The sequence below is a fragment of the Echinops telfairi genome, unplaced genomic scaffold (genome assembly GCF_000313985.2).
Source record: "Echinops telfairi isolate 266 unplaced genomic scaffold, ASM31398v2 ScPeMD7_70;HRSCAF=299, whole genome shotgun sequence".
NCBI classification, from domain to species: domain Eukaryota; kingdom Metazoa; phylum Chordata; class Mammalia; order Afrosoricida; family Tenrecidae; genus Echinops; species Echinops telfairi.
Window position 1 is genome coordinate 47476063 of NW_022103968.1, and position 12518 is coordinate 47488580.

The following is a 12518-nucleotide window of genomic DNA, read 5'->3' on the forward strand; positions in this document are numbered from 1 at the left end:
ACAGTGAAATTTGGGTATATGAAAAATTAGCATAGTCGTTATTTTGTCTTGTCTTTATCGTTTAGAATAGTGTGCTTCTCTCATACCTTCAGATTCCTAGTCTTTCTCCACTATGTGTTTTAGGAGAGTGACATCTACACCTTTCTCCTTGCCTTCCAAGCAGTTTGTACTACTTTCTCCTGGTGGCATAGAGTTTATGCATTGGACTACAGTCTGCGAAGTCCACAGTTTGAAACTACCAGCAGCAGAGAAAGACAGGGCTTTCTGCGCCCATCAGCAGTTACAATCCTAGAACTCACAGGGGCAGTTCTACCCTGTCCACTAGGTTCACTCGGAGGTGGTATCGACTCAGTGGCAGTGAGTTTGGTTTGGTTTTATTCTGTGTTTGCTTTAAGCTCTCCTTCCTAAGAAAACCTAACATTGACTGGCCAACAAAAGAAGACATATAACTATTCATTTTCTGATCCAGAAATTCCTTAACCAAGGAAACACTACTGCATCTAATTTAAAATTTGTAATGCTATCTAAGGGAATATATACAAAAAATAAGAACATTATTCTTTTTAATTAAACACCTTTCAAAATTTTCAGGCAGCTTGTGTACCCAACATGTGTTAGGTTCAGTTCCCAGAGAAGCAAAACCAGTGGTGTTTAAGAGAAGGTGATTGGGGTGCTTTTTTACATCATTTTATTGAGGACTATTACAACTCTTATCACAATCCAGACAATACTCATAGCTACTCTAGTATAAGCCGAGTTTTTTGGCACATTTCTTATGTGGTTTTTGAGGTAAAATTAGGTGCCTCAGTGGATATTTGGGTCGGCTTATACTCAAGTATATGAGGTACATCAATTCTGTCAAACACATTAGTACATATGTTGCCATCATCATTTTCAAAACATTTTCTTTCTACTTGACCCATTGGTATCAGCTCATCCCTCCCCTGCCCCCCACCCATGAACCCTTGATAATTTTTTTTTCATGTCTTATGCTGCCTGCTGCCTCTCTTCATCTTTATTGTTGTTCGTCCCCCTGGGAGAGGGTTATATGTAGATCATTGTGATTGGTTCCCTCTTTCTCTCCCCACTTTCCCCTTCCTCTCCTGATATCGCTATTGGTAGCTGGGGCATTTATCTGGCCTGGATGCCCTCCATTGAGAGCTCTTATCTGTACCAGTGTACATACTCTGTTCTAGCCTGATTTGTAAGGTAGAACTGGGGTCATGATAGGAGGAGGGAGGAAGCATTAAAGAACTAGAGGAAAGTTGTCTGTTTCTTCGGTGCTATACTTCACCCTGACTGACTTGTCTCTTCCTTATGACCCTTCTGTCCAATTGTCTACAGATTGACTTTGATCTCCAATCTGCCCTCCCTCTCATTCACATAGATATGATTTTTTGTCTTGGGTCTTTGATGCCTGATACATAATCTCTTCGACACCTCATGATCACATAGGCTGGTGTGCTTCTTCCATGTGGGCTTTGTTACTTCTCAGCTAGATGAGCACTTGTTTAACTTCAAGCCTTTAAGACCCAGATGCTATATCGTTTGATAGCCAGGCATCATCAACTTTCTTCACCACATTTGCTTGTGCACCTATTTTGTATTCAGCCATCATATTGGGAAGGTGAGCATCAGAGAATGCCAGGTTATTAGAACAAAGTGTTCTTGCATTGAAGGAAGAATTGAGTAGAGGCCCAATGTCCATCTGCTATCTTTGTGCTTAACATATATAATATATGTACATAGATCTAGTTCCCTATCATTACATATAAATATATTTACATATGTGCATGCCTGTATTTAGACCTCTATAAATGTCCTTTGCCTCCTATTTATTTTATCTATTTTCTTTTACTTTCCTTTTGCTCACTATAATGTTCAACCTTCATTCAGATGTTAATAATTCCTGTCAGCTACATTGCACTTGATCAAGCCCTACTTGCCATTGACTTTAGATCACTTGTTCCCTTGTCCCTGGGTGAAATATGGCTCACAGAGTTGTAGGAGCTGGTAACTCCAGTCTGATTCAAGTCCATGCATCCAATGTTAAGCTGGAGGCTCTTATGCCATACAGCAGCCTAGTCCCATGAACAGAATAGCTACAGACAGCTAATTTGGAAGGGCATTGGGCAGAGTGAATAAACATTTGAGAAAACCCAAATGTTCATAAAGATGGTAAAAATCTTGACTTCTTGAAATTATACTGAATTGTAGTTTCTGTCCCCATAATTTGGATATATTAAAGAAATACAACTCGATCTTAAATATTTAAGCTAATGAAACCACTAAAATAGAGGTCACATATAACAACTTTTAAACGTCTGAATCCTAGTTTCATTCCAATAAATATTATTCTTTGGAAATTACACCAGTTATAAGTTATAGGCCTTTAAAATATTCTTCTGAAGTTAAACTCGCTTAGTGCAGCAGTAGACACGCTCTTTAGTGATTAGCAAAATAGATTTTATGGAAATATTTACTAGTTGACAAAATTTATATTTTCTCTAAAATACCATTGTGCAGTATCAATTTATCAGACTTTATCTTTTATTTATAGAATATTCATCATGTCATGCTGGATTCTATAAACAATCAAAACCAGTGTAGCTAATATATGTAAGTATATTATATATATTTATCAAAGGAATGACACAGAGTTATAGAAGCAAATTCCAATTCTGTGGTTCAGATGTTAGGGTGTAGACTTCTGTCTCCTGTATCTGTTGCAGAGGATGAGCAGAAAGATGAGAGGCTTCTGGCTGTTTACATGAATGAATCCAAGGTCAGGAGGTCATGCTTATGGCTGCAGAGGTGAATGAATCCAAAATTGGCAGGAAAGAGGGTAGACTGCTGACAATTCTGTGTCAGCAGGCAATATGGCAGGCCTGTTGCGTTGGCTCTAGTTGAAAGGACTGGAAGTCAATTAGCCACATTCAGGATCTAGACTGGAAAATTCAGACAAGAATTTCCTGAATTCCACAGGAATTCCAATATATATTGGAAGTAGGCCACACACTCAAAGAGATCTCATTATGGGGAATTACTAGGTCTTAACTGCTATACCATTGAGAATCCCGGCCCTAATTGACATAAAGCCCTTAGTATCACAAAAAGCTTTCTGTGATGCACAAATAAATATAACTGACTTTTTGTATTTAGTGCAATATGATCATTATTTTATCTCCCTTCTAAGTGACATGTAAAATTATTATGACCTTTAAAAATTTTCTAATCATATTTTATTATTGATCCTGATGTAATGATCATTAATTCACAGTAGTCAGAAAATGTTCACTCAGATTGTATTTTTATCATGGCATTACACAGAAAACTAAAAGAAAAATTTTAGTTTTATGTAGAATGGTATTTTTACTTATCATAATTATTATTTAAATAGCAAATAAAAAGAAAGTGGGAGTAGGCAATCTGAATTAAAAAAGTGTAAAATTCAAAGCTATGAAAAGGAGTGACATAAAATCTTGCACTGCTTATAAGAAATATTAACCCTTATTTCTCAGGTTTACTGAAATAATTTGACATTTACGGTTTTGTTTATACTTCTAGGTTAGTGCTGTCTGATGAAATGATGTACAGTGATGAAGAGATTCTATATCTGAACTGTCCACATGTAACAAGTAAACACTTGCAATATGAGTTACTGGTAAGTGTGACTGATTAATTGAGTCTCTAATTGTACTTGATTTTAATTAATTTATTTTTAAATAGCCATGTATAACTATTGTCAACTATATTGCATAATGTAGTTCTGGATTGCTTTTTGCTAAGAATGTACCATCACACTTGGCCTTTCAAGTATGCAATTATTGAATCAGCATTATCATACATGTTGCATGCCCTTTTATGGCATTGTAATACCTAGAGCGCTGACTTCATTAAATAGTAAACTTCTAATAGAATGATTTACTTGAACCAGGTAAATAATATGACTTACCTTTCATAATGTGATTATATTTATTTATAATGTGGTTGAGTTGGCAAAACCTTGGGAGTACTTTCATTTATTTCAACAGCAGTAAGGAGCCTCTAAAATGAATGAATAATTTATTAATTAATTCAACACTCAATTATTAAGTGTATTGCAAGTTTATTACTGCTTATATTTTAGCTTGTGCAAAGATAAATAAAGCATTCCCTCTTCTATTTAGTGAGAGGGCAGTCATGCAAATAATTACAAACAATATGTTAAATGATATGATATAGCTGTGTTTTATGTCCTACTAACGTGAGACTATCTTTTATTATTGAATGATTTCTCATAAAAGGAGATTGGAGTTAAGTCAATTGTAGAAATAAAGATTGAAATTGGATTTTGAAGAGTTTTTTTCAAACACTATAAAATATCAAAATGTTAGCTAAGTGTTTTTTAAAAAATTCTTTTATTGGCATATCCTTCACATGTTATACAATTTAATTTTTCAGTCATATTAAGGAAAGTTGTGCAATTATCACCAAAATCAATTTCATAACATTTTTTTTCCTTCATACTCATTGTTATCTCATCATTTCCCCTGAAACATCCCCTACTATTCTCCTAGGTAATAATTAATCCACTTACTGCCTCAATATCTTTACCTATCCATAATTTCATATCCATAAAATTGTACAAAATACAAACAAGAACAAAAAACCCAACAACAGCAGTTAGACACAGACACCTCGATCAAAAAGAAAGACGAAAATATTAAAAACTGAGGTTTTTAAAGAGGTCAAAAGGGAGATCAAATGCTAAGGTATTTATTTTATTTTATTTAAACCTAAATACATCTGCCACAATTGTTTTACAATGCTCTCTGCCTGATGGCAAGGCTATTTACATCCCTAGACAATGGTCAGAAGGGATATACCAGAGGTGTAATCTATGTGGAGATTACAAATAAATTTTGCAAATAAATTTTGGACTTCCACTATCATGCATTAGCCTTCTGCAAATCAAGTGTTAACAGTTTAAGCTCTGATACCATACCTCCTTTGAATTTGGATTTTATTGCTTACAATCCTTGCATCACACAAGGTAGTGTGCTTCCTCCATGTGGTCTTAATTGATCCCTTACCTAAAAGACTGCTTATTTTAAAACATGGCTTTTAAACCCCAAACACTATAATTTCTGAAAGATGGCACCATCTGCTTGCTTCAACACATTTTGCTATAACGCCCATCTCTCCAGTGACCTCCCTCTTCATGAAGGTGAATATTGAGTTGGACCATGTCGTAAGAACTAATTGTTATTAGACTATGGTTAAAATTAAGTGCTAGCCTCAAAGCTGTCTAAATATCTATGATTATTCTGGTTCCCTTTAGAGATATCATTATTATGATAGAGGACATTATAAACCATCCCATGAAGAAGTCATTGGTTTTACAAAATTCTACCATGCAATACCAGTGTCATTTCTATTACCACATTTTCCTACTACAGATCTTCTCTTTGTTTCCAAATTTCATATTTCACTCACCATTACTTTTTAATGCAACCTGATTGAATATTTGATCCATTTCAGACTGCAGAAGTTGGTAAAATCTTCAAATTTCTTCATATCTGGCGCTGGTGGTTGTAGCGTACATTTTAAGAGTGGTCATATCCTTGGTCTTTCTTTTAGGCATACCAATATGATAGTTATACTTTCAGGGGCATGGCTTTATTTTTTACAATAAATTATATTATATTCCTCTTTAATTTGCCATTTTAAGTAAAACAGATTGTACGTACACTTTTGGATTCAAAACGGCTAATACTAATGCCTTCCAATGAGCTAATGCCCAGGACATTGACCTTGACGTGTTTCACTTCATTCTGGACAAATTCTAAATGTTTAGGTCCATATTTCATAAATTTCAACTTTTGGTTATTAAAAGATGTTTGCAGCTGCTCCTTCTCAGTTTGCATCTTGTCACCTTAGTCTGTAAATGTCCCCCAAACCTATCACTCCATTCATGTTGTAAAAGGCAACTCTACTCTGTAGGAGCGAGCACCTCTTTCGCAGTTACATTCTGAGCATCTTCCACCCTGAAGAGTTCTGTTCAGACACAATGTTAGCCAATGTTCTGCTTCTATCCCTGACATTTTCACTGGGAAAAAAATGTAGAGGTCAATTACTAGATCCATCTCAGTAGTGTGTCCTGATCTGAAAGCTCTCCTGAACCCCATCTACCATAAGTGATGCTGCTGGTATTTGAAATGCCTGGGGCATAGCTTCCAGCACCACAGCCACACTCAAGCTGCCACCATACAACAAACTGGCAAATGAATATCAGTATTTTGAGTTACATCGTTTCAAATAGTCTTACTTCTTGAATTTATATAAAATGCTAAGTAAATATGATCAATCAATATGTTCACGTTTGTATAATAATACTTTACCTTCATAACATTATATTCAGGCGATCTTTCTAGAAATAATTTTGTGGATCTACTTCAATATTTGAGATAGAAGTATGGTTATGCTTTTCAATATAGATAATATTTCAAAATGTGCATGAAATGGAAGGTTTTATTACACATTCAGGCAGATATAATTTTCACTTAATAAAGTGGGAGAAAAAGAAAATTAATAATAGTCTTTAAGATCATACATGTCAACAGCTCTATTTTATATGTCTATTATTTCTTACATAATATTTTACTGAGTTTTGGGTGAAAATTTATACATGAAGTGAGGTGCTCATTTGACAATTTCCACATAAAATGTTCAGTAATGTTGCTTAAATCTACCACAGGTAGTTCATTGGCCCTGTCTTGCTCAAGTGGCTGTTAGAAAACTCCGTTAGCAATGTTAAATGCCCAAAAGGTCCTCCACTCAGCAAGCCAGCCTGCTGCCTGAAGACGTTGAGCCTTACTTGTTTCGTGCCCTGGGAAACCCAGAGCTCTGTCTCATGAGCTTGCTGCTGAGGCCTCTGGTACGACTGCTGCCACCACTGCCACTTCACTCAGACGTATTAGACATGCCGCACTCTTAGGTCTTCTTTCTAGAGGATCATGGGATTCTCTCCTTTTACTTCTGAGATAACTTACTCCTATACCCATAAGAATGGTGAAACAGACCAAGCCCTAAATTAGAGTCTTTTACACCTTATTTGCATGCTCCCAACCAGTAATTTTGTGGGAGTTTCAAAGAGATAGAAGAGCCATACTAAGTAATCTCACTTCACTGTGCTTGTCTTCTTACAAACGGTGGAGTATAAAATGTGTCTTTAATTGTTTGTATGCTTATTTTATTTAGCATTATGCCCTTCAGGTCCATCTATGTTATGTTTCCAAACTCATTATTGTTTTTTATGGTTACATGTACCATAACTTGCATATCCATTCATTTGTTGATGAGCACTCTGACTTTTTTCCATTGTTTGCTACTATAATGAACATAGGTAGGTAATATCCGTGTCATTATTTTAAGGTCTCTAGGATATAGGTCCAGGAGCCATAGTGGCATGTTATGTGTTGGGCTGCTGACAGCATTAGACATTTGAAACCACCCACCACTCTGTGGAAGAAAGATGAGCATCCCTACTCCTGTAAATAGTTATGATATCAGAAACCCATGGGAACAGTTCTACCCTATCCTATAGTGTTGCTATGAGTCAGAATTGACGTGCTGGAAATGAGTATAGTTTGGTGGGTACTTGTCTCAGGAGTTCCAGTATCACAGTGGTTACAGTACTTGGCAATTAATCAAAAGGTCAGCAGTTCCAAACTCACAGCGGATGCAAAAGTTGTGACTGTCTGCTTGTGTAGAGATTCACATCCTTTAAAACAAAATGGGGCATTTCTGCTCTGTCCAATAGGGTTAATGTGAGCCAGTGTCAACTCAACTGCAATAGACTAAGTGAGATTGCTGAATCATAGGGTAGTTCTATTTCTAATTTATGAGAAAACACCAGACCACTTCCCATAGTAGTTGTTTCACTTCAAAGTTCCCTCAACATAATGCCACATCTTTGCCAATATTTGTAGTTCTCTGTTTATCTGGTTTTGTTTGTTTTGATTTGTTTTATTAGTGGCATTTTAGCCAGTATAAGACGGTGTTTCATTGCAGTTTTTATTTGTTTTTCTAACAGCTAATGATTGTGAACATCTTTTTATATGTTTGCGAGCTGCTTGGACATTCACTTTTGGGAATATTGTGTTCATCACTTTTGCCCATTTTGTGATTAGCATTTTTTTGCTGTTGAGTTGATACAGTTTTCAACAGATCTTGAAAAATAGACTCCTGTTATAGAAGTCTTTTTTAAAGATGTTTTTCCTAGTCTGCAGATTTTCTGTTTACTCTTTTAATAAGTCTTTTGATGAGTATAAGGTTTCAATTATTATGAAATCCCATTTATTTATTTTCTCTTTATCCATTTATGAATTATTTGGTGTCCTAATTTCAGCAAAGTTTTCTGCCTTTGTTTTCTTCCAGGAAGTTTATGGTTTTAAGTTAGAACTTGGGTCTTTGATTCATTTTGACTTCTTTTTTTTTTTTACCAACAGATAAATCAATTTATTAAAACAGTTGATTTAAGCATCTGCAATGGTGACTTCAACCTCTACTCCAGGTTCAATACTTATGGAAGTGATCTGCCTAACTATCTCAGAAGGACTGTGCAAATCAATGAGAAGCTTGTGGATTCTCATCTTGAATCGATCCCAGGTCTTTGAACCTTCACCACAGGGAGTTTTCCTGGTCGTAATTCTCAGAGTCTTGGTAGGCATCCTAACTGGTCCCTTCACTTCAGGTTCTTCTCCTTAGCCCCTCTGATCAAGTCAGTGCACACTTTCTCCAAGGATTTCACGTTGCGGCTGGTCAGCGTAATTCTAATCCAGTGAATGGCCACCTCTGCTTCCACAAATGTCTTTCCAGTGTCCTTAAATGCCATGGCGGCAGGGGCGCTTCCTGACCTACTTGTTCCTCAAAGCTTGCTCGATGAGAGCGGACAGCGGTGAGTCAGGAATGGGAGCAGGGGGACAGAGCACGGTAGGAAGGCGGCCTCGTCTTCCTCAAAGAGTCATTTTGACTTCTTTTTTTGTGTGCGCTTCTGTTTCAGTTTTCTGCAAGTGGTATCAAATTCTGCTGGCACCACTGTTTCTGAGCCATGGAACTGAATGAACTTTGACCTATTTTCAAAAACCAGTTTCATTCTGGTTTTTTGAATTAATTACACCAAAGTGTTCATCATTGAACTAATAATAGGCTGCTCTAACTCCAGTGGCTACATCGTATGTTTTTATATGGGGGTAAGGTGAGGCATCCTTCTTTGATGCTTTTCTTCAATACTGGTTTGGTAATTCAGGGTTTCTTCCCTTTCCATAGGAAACTGGTTATGTGTTTATTTGTTCTGTTTTGTTTTGTTTTCCCATTTCAGTAAAGCCTACTGTTGAGATTTCTTATTAGAATTCCAACTGTAGACCACTGTAAGTAGAATTGACATTGTCACTACATTAAGTCTTTCAATCAACGAGCACAGAAATTCATTTAATTTCATAGGTCTTTTTGTCTTTTGTAGTAATGTTTCACATTTTTCTTTGCGTAAGGTTTCTTATTTCCCTGGTTAGTGTAATTTCTGGATATTTCATCAACTTGTAAACTATTATAAATGGTATTGTTTCATTGATTTAATATTTTGAAGTAGTCTTTGTTAGTATATGGAGACCCGACTGATTTTTGTGCATTGACCTTGTACCCTACGATGTTGCTAAATTATTTCATTTGTATCAGTGGCTTTCTTGTGTGATATTTAGGGACCTATCTGTATAGAATCTTTGCAATTGGAAAAGAAAACAGCATGATATAAGGAGAAAATATTGAAACACAAAATGATTTAATTTTATTTGGATCCACAATAAACATTGATGGAAGCAGAAGTCAAGAAATCAAATGAGGCTTTTGTTTGTTTTTATTTCAAATGAGGTTTTTTAGTGGGACATTCTGCTGCGCAAGACCTCTCCACAATGTTCAAGAACATAAATGTTACTGTGAGGACTAAGGTTTGCCTGACCCAAGCTGGACAACAGATAAGGAAGACCAAAAATGAATTGGTGCATTTGGATTACGCCATAGGAGAAGGATAATGAAAGTGTGATGGACTGCCAGAAGACCAAACAAAGCTGTCTTGGAGGAACCACAGCCAGATTGTTGCTTAGAAAAGAGGATAGAAAGACTTTGACATGACATCAAGGTTAAAGGCATCATGCTTGGTAAAGAAGAGGAACAGTGAAAAATATAAGACCTTCAAAGAGTTGGATTGACACAGTAGGTGCTGCCATGGGCTTATACATAACAACAATTATGCAGATAACATAGGACCAGGTAGAGTTTCATTCTGTTATACATAGGCTCATGTGACAGGATTAGTTTGCCAACTCGGCCAGTAAGAACATGTGGGCAGAGTTTAATCAGGTCACAACTTGATTGGAGAATAACGGAAATAAATAAAGCCAGCCAGCATCCCATCTCCCTCGTGCTCCCTGGTGATTGTACCAGCGTGCTGCTGCTTTAGCTAGTTCTCTGCCTCAACCCATGTGCTGCACTCCCACGGGATGCCAGCTGTCGCAATTTGCTAGAGCTTGAGGTTCCTTCGAGATCTGCTTCACCAAGCTGCTGGTGTGTACATTGCTTAAGCTTGAGGCTGGTGGATCCTGTCACTGTGCTTGAATTCAAGATCCCATCAGGGCCTGCCTTGCTAAGCTCTCTAGCTGCTGACTATTGATGACCCACTCTGTCTGCCTTGCCTGAGGGAAGATTGCTTCCTTGACCTTGGACCCAGCAGCCCACATGAATTGAAGGACTTCCGGTATATTAACTGTTCCACAAAAGTGAGTGAACTGAGCCCTCTGGAATGCTGTGTGGATTAATTAGCTGTTATATATCATCTTATATACCTATATAATCATAAGTGTCATGGTTTTGTTTCTCTAGAAAACCTTGCCTAACACAGTTCACAAGTAAAATTTTGCAGAAGATAATTTTAAAATGTTTAAGGCAGTACATGTATAAAAAACTGTCAGAAACTCAAGTCTGATTCAGAGGAGGACTTGGAAAGAGGATTATCATTGTAGATGTAAAGGGGATCTTAACTGAAGGTGAAAATATACCGGAAAGATTTTTAAAATGTATTGATAAAAAACACATTTGACTATGCAAATCAATAAAAATTAGGGTTGCATTCTGAAGAATGGAAATTTCAGAACCTTTAATATATTCATAGGGAGCATGTACATAAACAAAAAGGCAGTCAATTCATACATAACAAGGAAGTATTCCATGATTTAAAATCAAGAAAGATGTGTTGTATCCTTTCAGTATATTTATTTAATCTATTTTTTGAGCAAATAATTTGAGAAGCTAGAAGCTGGACTATTCGAAGAAGCATCAAGATGGGAGGAAGACTCATTAACAGCTTGTGATATACAGATGACTCAACCTTGCTTGTTGAAAGTGAAACCAGGAATGATTTATTGAAAGTGAAACCAGAGACTACAGTATAGATTGTACTTCAACGTTAAAATAAACCAAAACCACCCTCACCACCATTTATTCAATCCTATGGTGACCTTGTAGGGCAGGTTAGACCTGCCCCTGTAGGTTTCCAAGGTGAGTAGAAACCACTATCTCTCTCCCCTATTGCAGCTGGGGAATTTGAACTGCCGATCTGATTTTGCGGTTAACAGCGCAATGCAACCAGAGGTCCTACGAAAAGTTCACCACTGGCCCAACAAGCAACTAAAAGAATATTAAAGTTGTCAAGGGTTTCCTTTGAATTGGATACACGGTCTACACCCATAGAAGCAATAGTCAAGAAATCAGAGAAGTTTTGCCTGGGGCAAATATGCTGCCATAAACCTCTTCAAAATGTTAATTTTAAAAAAAAAAATGTCACTGTGACATCTTGGTAATTATGATGCAAGCCATGCTATTTTCAATTGTCTATAGACATGTGGAAGCTGAATAATGAGTAAGGATGCTCAAAGAATAATTTATGATTTTGAATGATGGTATTGGTATTTTAAATGATGGTTTTAAATGATTTTAAATGATGGTATTAAAGAATAGTGAATAAAAAATGGACTATGAGAAGACCTAATAGACTACACCGAGAGAGAAAGGCGAGGCTGTCTGCTCCCATTAAGATTTAGAAAGCGTCTGAAACGCTATATAAGGTCAGTGGGAGGCAGAATCGGCTCGGTGGAAAGGGGCTGGGTTTCGTTTTTCGACGCTTTTCCTCCTATCGTGCCAGTCCATACCACTGGGGACTGATTACTTACTTGCTCTCCAATTTCTGTTCAGTAATAGCCAGTGGTTGCTCCCAACAGACTGCTATATTCTTCTGTCAGAAAAATCACAGATCTAACAACATCCAATTATTTATTTTATAAATAAAAAATATAACTTTTGATTGGATATTTCCTTTAGAAATAAAGGGGAACTAATTCTGTGGAAAATCTGAAGCCAAATAAATATAGGCATAATTTTTGTATACCCCATAAGTAAATACCTTATTGAAAAGTTTGCTTTTTCCT

General features: G+C 36.6%; 1 pseudogene; it reads right to left on the minus strand.

Annotated features, from left to right (window-relative positions):
* Positions 1-8481: 8481 nt before the first annotated feature.
* On the minus strand, positions 8482-8878 carry LOC105978470 (annotated as a pseudogene).
* Between the last annotated feature and the right edge of the window lie 3640 nt (positions 8879-12518).